We start from the raw sequence: 8,714 nt of genomic DNA, 5'->3' as shown, positions 1-8,714 counted from the left end.
TCAAAGTGACTCGCCAGTTGTTGTTCACTCTCAAGAAGAAAACAAAAGTTATATATTTATTTTCCTTAAGTTTAAGTAATAGCACGACTCACTGGGGCAGGTGTGTGTGAATAGCGATGGTATTTATGACTTATTGATTGGTTATTGAATAGTTGTTATAGTCTCCCGTCTCGCCCTAGTGTCTGGTCAGCAGGTAACCACACTGGCCTAGCCTCGCCCAGCCGCCCGCCGCACAGCCGCCGCGTCTGCTCAGCTGGGCAGTCACGCTTTTGTTTCATGTGATTTACTCAATACACCGCCTTTAATAACAGTCCCATCGTATTTTTCATTCATACTTTCACTTAATTTTGGATAGAATTACTGCATACACCGTTCTCTTTGATTATGTTTATCCATTTAGGGGAAGGGAGAGGTGGCATTTGTTTAGTCAACCAGAAAAAGCGAGCGTTTTCTATCACTAATAGCCTCTGCCATTTAGCGTAACCCGTTTCTGGGTCGTGATCTGTAGAGTCCCTCATAGAGTCCCGACAACCTAAGATTTGGATGCCATTATTAGCCCTGTGTTTTCGCCGCGCTTTTCAAACACTAGCACACGCTCTCGCGGCGAAAACAGGTCCAATAATGGCGTCCAAATCTTAGGCTGTCGGGACTCTATCTATCAAGGGACTCTACAGATTATGACCCAAAAACGGGCTACGCTAAATGGAAGAGGCTATAAGCCTCACGTCACCCCGCCTCGTTGATTCGCATTCGTCTCTGCCCTCCAGTGGCCAGCCAATCAGCCAAGTGTGTGCGTGTATCTGTGTGTCCGTGTTTGTCTGTGGCGAGTAATCTGTGTCGAGGATGGAGCGGCGAGTGTCGGGCGTGAGGTAAGCCAGCCAATTAAGTGTCATGACAGAGCCATCAGCGTCACGAGCTGCTTGGCGGCGTGCACTTTTTGTAGGCAAGCGAGGAAGTGTTCGGGGAAGTACCGCCAGGCTGAAGGGTCGCCGGGACACTGTGTAGCCCGTATGTCAGGGTCCGGCGTCCTTGTGGGTAACGGATACGTATGATTAAGATTAAGGAAAGCAGAGTGATATCAAGGTATCATCATATATGGTAAAGTATCATTTAAACCTTAAGATTCCTCGTGTGTGTTTAGAATCAGACACTCCGCTCTGAATCGACAAGGGTTTGGAATCGATATTATTTTGTTGTGTAACAGACATACGATTAATATTATGCAAAGGCGAGTAGTGTCATGGTAGAGACATATTAAAATTGAGGTATGAAATAAATTAAGGTGTCAGCATAGTATAACAGTAAGGTGTCATATTTAATCTGTTAACCAAAGTGTTTCTAATATAATTAAAGTATAGGAGAGAGGCAAGGTGTTATTTTATAAAGAAATGAACAAAGTGTATATTGGTAACATACTTCCAGTCATATTCCCTTCCTCTACACAACGACTCGTTGCTTTCGAGACACCTCGCGAACCTCCTGATTCGTGTTCGGGCATCATCTGTTTGCAGGAACAGCGATATGCGGCCCATTTGTAGTTATTTTTTCTTCTGTTAGTAACAGTAGAACGCTGATATGCCAAGAAAAAAGTTTGAAGCGAAGTGTGTGAAGTTCATGGAAGGCAACAAGCACTTTTGAGGCTGCCGTTGATTGCCGACTTGGTAACAACTGTCACCTCTTAGTAAGGGACAGTGTGGAGTACGGCCACAAGTTATCGTTGCGACATCTTGAAGCGCTGTAGCAATTCCATACAGGAAAAACAAAACTCCTGTCCATCTTCGTGAAGTCTTGTTGGACATTTCGACACAAAAACGAGATAAACTTAAGTATGTCAACTTATTCATCCTTTAGAAACTTATCAGTCACAGCAGTCAGTCTGAACATCACCGAAACACATCCTAGAGAAACTTTGGAAGCCTTGATCCGAGGATTGTTATGTCAGTCTACTTTTAATGTTCAAAAAGTATTAGAAGTAGCCTGTTAATTAGTCATACTGAACAGAACAGAAAAAAAAATCGTAAGACGTCTTAATTAATCCAAGGAGAAATTGATATTAGTCTAGTTGCGTTCGGTAACAATATACCTCAGACAACCTTTTTAAAAGGAGTAAGCCCAAGAACTCTGGAACCCTCGAGTAAGCCACACCAAACAGAGCTGGAAAAGGAAAAGGTAAAACCGAGGACGTCTTGATCTGGACACACACGGACACGGGACAAACAGAATTTCCTCAACTCAAAACAAACACAGCGTCCAGCTCTTCAGTGGCCCGGGGAGCGAGTGAGGGAGAAACAGATCAAGGCGGGACACCGAAGGGCTGTGACGCGCATCGGTTACCGCTCGGCTGACAGGCGGCGGCGGGGAAGGAAGGAACAGAATCTCGGCGAATCAAAGTGAATGCCGGGAAGTTACTCGCCGCCGCGCTGAAACACTCGCATTGAGGGACGGAGGGCTGCCCTGCAAACCGCGCCTCCTCCGCCCCCTACCATTCCTCAAACCATTCCTCTTGCTACTTCTTCTCCTCCTCCTCCTGCTTCTGCTTCTGTTCCTCCTCCTCCTTATCTTCCTGTTGCTATTCCATTTCCTCCTCCTCCTCCTCCTCCTCCTCCTCCTCCTCCTCTTCCTCCTCCTCCTTCTCCTCCTCCTAAAGTGTTGCACATCGGAAAAAAAATAACAATTGCGTTCGGTACGTAATGAATAGCCAACAACTTTCTGCAGTAAGTAAAGAAAAGGATCTTGGAGTCACTATATCAAGCGATTTAAAGCCCGGTCAGCATTGTTCAGAGGTAGTTAAAACTGCAAACAAATTGGTTGGCTTCATCGGACGAGTCTTTAATAATAAATCGGAAAAAGTAATATTAAAACTGTATAATTCGTTGGTTCGACCCCGTCTAGAGTACTGTGTACAGTTTTGGTCTCCCTACTACAGAAAAGACATAGAAAAGTTGGAACGGGTTCAACGAAGAGTAACAAAGATGATTCCTAGGTTGAGAAATTTATCATATGAACAAAGGCTTAAAGAAGTAAATTTATTCAGTCTATCAAAACGAAGAATGCGAGACGATCTAATAGAAGTGTTTAAAATGTTTAAAGGATTCAGTGATATTAATGCGGAAGATTACTTCACAATTGATCGATCAAATAGAACAAGAAGAAATCACAATTTGAAGATAAGTGATAAAAGATTCTCGTCGCACGAAGCTAAACACTTTTTCTTCAATCGAGTTGTTAATGTTTGGAACTCTCTACCCTGTGATGTCGTTGATAGTACAACAGTTACGGCCTTCAAGAATAGATTAGACAAGTGTTTTGAATCCAACCAGCAACTAAGATATTACTCATTGTCGTAATAACGTTAAGTTCTTTCGAATACTGGTGTCCTTATCCGCGTTTATCGCCCGGTTAGTGGTAGCAGTAATGGCAGTTCTTTCCTCTTTCCTACATAATTTCCATGCAGTTTTTCCATGCTGCACGGTTCTTTTTCCTTTCCTGCCAGCTTTGGCTGGAGGGATGGGGGGTGGGGAGGAGCCTTCGCCTTTGCTGTCCTTCATCTTCCACCTTTGATTAGATAGTTAGTGTAGCTTGTCACAAACAGCCTCGTAAGGACCAGCAGGACTGCTGCTGTTTGTTCTTTCTTTGTGTTTCTTTGTCTTCCTTGCTTCTTTCCAGAGTTCACGCTCTTTCATTATTCTTTCTCATTCCCTGTTTATGTTTTCCTTCTGCACTTGTTTCCTGTCTTTCGTTTCCTGCTTCGGCTATTTTTTACTATTTTGTTTTTTTTCTTTCCTTTGTCTCTATCTTACCCTTTACTAATTTTTTTCCTTTAGTTTCCTGTTGTTTCTTCTTTTGTACACTTATTTTCCCCGATTTCCTTCCCTTCACCCTTTTTTAGTATATCCATTTTCCTTTCCCTCTCTTTCCTTGAGCATTACATTCCCCTTCCCTCTTCCCTTTCTTCCTCTCTTTCCCGGGGGCTTCGTGGTGCAGTGGTTAGCACACTTGGCTCACAACCGAGAGAGCCCGGGTTCGACTCCCGGGCGGAGTGGAAAAATTTGGGCGGCTTTTCCGATACCCTACGCCCCTGTCCACCCAGCAGTGAATGGGTACCAGATATTGATCCGGGGTTGTGTCCCGTCTCCTGGGATCTGTTCCCTTCTATAATTCCTTCCCCTTTTGTCTCTCTCCGGCATATGACCACAGATGTTGCGCCGACTGAACGAAACTTTCCACCTTTCCTCTCTTTCCCTCACTCCTTTATCCCCAGTCTCACTATTCACGTTTCCTCTTCTCCTTCACTCATCTCCATTCCCCTTAACTCTCCTTCTCCCTTCCCTCTTTTCCCTTCTCTTTCTCTCCCTCTTCTCTCCTCATTCAACTCTTCTCCCTCCTCCCTTCCTCTATTATTGTTCTCTCTCCTCTCTCCTCTCATATCTTCTCTCCTTGTCCACTCCTTCTCTTTCCTCCCTTCCTTTCGTCCCTTTTCTTTATCTCTCCATCCGTCTCTTCTCCCTTCTCACTTCTCTTTCCTTCGTCTTTTCATCCTCCTGCCCTTGTTTTCTCTCATCATTCGTCTTCTCCCTCTTCCCCCTTCGCTTTCTATCAACCCTTCACCCTTCTCCCCTCTCCTTACCTCCCCTTCATCCATCTCCTGTCTACTCTGCCCGGCCCTTCATCCAATCTCATTCATCTCTCCCCTTCCATCCTTCCCTCCCATCCGCTTCTCTCCTTTCCTTTCCCTTCCCCTCCCATCCCCTTTCCTCCCCTCCCCTCCCCTCCCCTCCCCTCCCCTTCCCTTCCCTCCCCTCCCTTTCCCCTCCCCACATCCGTCACCCCGCCAGGTGCATAGATATTACCTGAAGGGAGTTACAGGTGACCAGTCCGGGGTGATACACAACTCCCCTCACCTGCACCCCATCACTTCTCATCACCCGCTCTTTCCATCACTTCCGAGAATGTTGTTGACTGTTTTCGTTTTAACTTGAACTGTCCCTTTTTTTGTTTGTTTGTTTTCATGACTTTCGCACATTTTCCCCATTTTTTCCCTTTTCTTTCCATCATTCCCCTATTTTTTATTTGGCTCTTCATTATTTCTTCTCACTCCCCTAATTTCTTCCCTTTTTATCCTTTATTTCTTTTCCTTTTAGTCCTTGAGTCTGGGGGGTTGATCGGTACCATATTTGGGGAGGAAATCTCATAGTGATTAACTGAAAGACAAATGTCTATAGTCATCAAAAATGTATGATAGCACTCTATATCTCTTAGCCCTCCCTGTGATATCAGCCATTTATTTGGTATCAGTTGAATATCTGCTCATCTGTACCAGTTAGAAGCATGTTAATGTTACAGAGCTCCGAATTTCTTTTTATAGAACTTCATTTCTTTCATTACAATAAGGTGATCGTTCCTGATATTGATGGGCTGACTAATACTTCACATTATGTAGCTTATGAGCTTTCCTTTGATACCAGTATGAGATCTGTAGCTATTATATTAAGAGAGTTATTTGACGTTAAAGTAACCACTATGAAAGTCATGTTAACGAACAAAACGTTAAAAAATCTTCAAGTGACACATGTCTGAAGTCGGGCTTAAGTTCTTTGAAATGTGAGTAAAATCATAGAAATGGCGTTGCAATCTTTTGATTAATGAACATAATATCCATTACATTGCATATCATTGTATATTTAGCTACACTATTTACAGTGTTCTTCAAAGTCATACATGACTTCATGTATCACTTGAAGAGTTGATTGATTGAAGACATCTAATCCCACCTAATATCGCTGTCCATGAATTTATCTAATCCATTTTTGAATGTGACAGTTGTATTGGCACTCACCACATGACTGCTAAGCCTATTCCACTCATCCACCACCCTGTTTGTAAACCAATTTTTGCCTGTGTCCCTGTTGAATCTGAATTTATCCAGTTTAAACCCATTACTTCGTGTCCTACCCGGTTCTCTTACCAACAAAACCTTATGAATGTCTCCCTTATTAAAGCCCTTCATTCATTTATAAACCTTGATCATGTCTCCACGCACCCTTCGCCTTTCTAGAGAATGCAAATTTAACTGTTTGAGTCTTTCCTCGTATGGCAAGTTTCTCAACCCCTGAATCATCTTAGTCATCCTCCTCTGCACCGATTCTAACTTTTTGATATCCATTCTATAGTAAGGTGACCAGAACTGAACCGCATAGTCAAGATGAGGTCTAACTAATGCTAAATATAGTTTGAGGAAGACTTCGGCGCTTCTGTTGCTTACGCTCCTTGAAATAAATCCCAGTACCGTATTTGCTCGATTTCTAGCTTGAATGCATTGTGCCCTTGGACGGAGATCAGAGCTCACTAAGACCCCTAAATCCCTCTCGCACCCAGACCTGCTTATGAGAGTGTCATTTAAGCAATAGTTATGTGAGGGGTTGTTCCTACCTACACTCAGAATACTGCACTTCCCTACATTGAACTCCATCTGCCATTTATCCGCCCAGTCATACAATCTTTTTAGCTCAGCCTGGAGAATACTAGCGTCCTGATCCGACTCAATTACTCTACCGATCTTGGTATCATTTGCAAACTTACTAACATCACTACTAATTCCTGTATCTAAGTAATTGATCTAAATAATAAACAAAAGTGGACCTAATACCGTACCTTGTGGGACCCCACTCGTAACACATCCCCAGTCAGATCTTTTACCGTTGATTTTCACTCTTAACTTCCTATTGCTTAGCCACGCCTTGACCCAGTTCAAAACTTTACCCTCTGCTCCGTGAGCCTGTAATTTAAGCAACAGTCGTTGGTGAGGAACTTTGTCAAACGCTTTACTAAAATCAAGATAGATTACATCATAATTTTCATTTCTGTCAACCGCCTCAAATACTTTATTGTAGAAGGACAAGAGATTGGTGAGGCATAACCTACCTTTTGTGAACCCATGCTGCGAGTCGTGAATTAAGCTATGTTTCTCTAGATGCTCCCGAATGTTCCATAGGCTTGGCACATATACCGACAGTATATACCGACATCTTAAAGATGTCAGTTAGTGGGTTACTGAGTACCTCACTTAATTCCTTTAACACCCTTAGAAATATCCCGTCAGGACCTGGCGACTTGTTCTTCTTAAGCTTATCTATGTCATCCTGAACTACATGCCTGGTAATGATTATATCCCTCAATTTATCGCCATTCTCGCCCTCGTACACCTGAACCCTTTCCGTTATAGTCGTTCGATCCTCCTGTGTGAATACTGAAAGGAAGTAGTCGATCAACAATGTGCTAATATTTTCGTAATTTTCCACTGGCTTGCCTGTGTTTGTTTTCAGCGGTCCAATTTTCTCCCGTGTTCTTGTTCTATACATCTGAAAGAAGCCCTTAGGATTACTTTTCGCCTCATTTGCTACTTAGATCTCATAGTTCCTTTTTGCTATCCTGGTGTTTTCCTTAACTAATCTAGATAGTTCGACGTACCGGCCCCTTAGATGTGTTTCACCATTCTTTATTTTCTGATAAATTCCCTTCTTTAACCCTATCTCGTGTTTTAGTCCACGAGTCATCCACTTAGGGTCATTGTTTTCTTTTCTAAGTGTTCGCTGCGGTATATGCTGTCCTTGCCCCTCTACTATTACTCTAACTAAGTTATTGTAAGACATTTCTACCTGGTTCTCCTGCCTCTCCAATCCGCAGTTCTGGCCCTCATGAATCCCTAAATTATCCCAGTTTACCCCTTCAAGATGTCTTCGAAGCCCCTCGTAATTTGCTCTTCTAAAATCTGGCACTAACACTGGGTTTGGTTCGCGGGTTACCGCCCAGTCTAAGATAAAACGAACCGTTCTGTGGTCACTATTTGCTAACTCTCCGCCCACCTCCAACTCACGTAGCAAGTTCCCATTATTGGTTAGGACTAAGTCTAATATGTTATCTCCTCTGGTAGGCTCAGTAACTACTTGCTTAAGGAAATTATCTTGTATAACTTCAAGAAAATCCTCGGCTTCCAGGTCACCCACTAGGTCTTCCCAGTCTATTCCTATAATTAAAGTCAGCCATTACGCAGATAGTCAAACATGCTATATTATTCTGAAACTTCATTTCGTAAGGCTTCATTTCGATATAGAACATGCCCTACCAAAGGTAATGTATTGTGCTACAAGAAAGAAAAAAACCTCTAAGTCACAAGTGATACCAAAGAAATGGCTGATATCACAGGAGGGCTGAGAGATATAGAATGCTATCATGCATTGTTGAAGACTATAGACATTTGTCTTTCAGTTAATCACTGAGATTTCCTGACCAAATATTGTACCGATGGCTAAAATTTTGAGACCAGGTTCATGGACTATTTCCTTTTTAACGCTTTTCTTAAATCCTTCCCAATTTCTTGATTTCCCTTCTTTCTTTCCTTTTTTACCGAACTTTATTCCTTTACTTCTTCCTTATTTCATTTCCCTTCCTTCGTTACCTTTCCCTCACTCCTCACTTTCTTCATTTCTTATTTTTTTTCTTTAACTTTCTCTCGTTCCTTGCAGTTTTTCCTCTCTCTGATTTCATTTGTTTCTCGTATTATATTCCTTCCTACTTCCCCTCCCCCTCTTCTTCCCCATTCCCTCCCAGGGTGGATTGCGTGACCAATTTGAGGTAGAACGGAAAGAGAAGGGAAAGAGAGGGGAAGGTTGAGGAAAGGGGAAGAGAGGGAAGAGAAGGAAGGGGAGAGTGAAGGG

Source organism: Eriocheir sinensis, unplaced genomic scaffold, assembly GCF_024679095.1.
Source record: "Eriocheir sinensis breed Jianghai 21 unplaced genomic scaffold, ASM2467909v1 Scaffold196, whole genome shotgun sequence".
In the NCBI taxonomy this organism is placed as follows: Eukaryota; Metazoa; Arthropoda; class Malacostraca; order Decapoda; family Varunidae; genus Eriocheir; species Eriocheir sinensis.
This window is presented reverse-complemented; position numbering follows the sequence as displayed.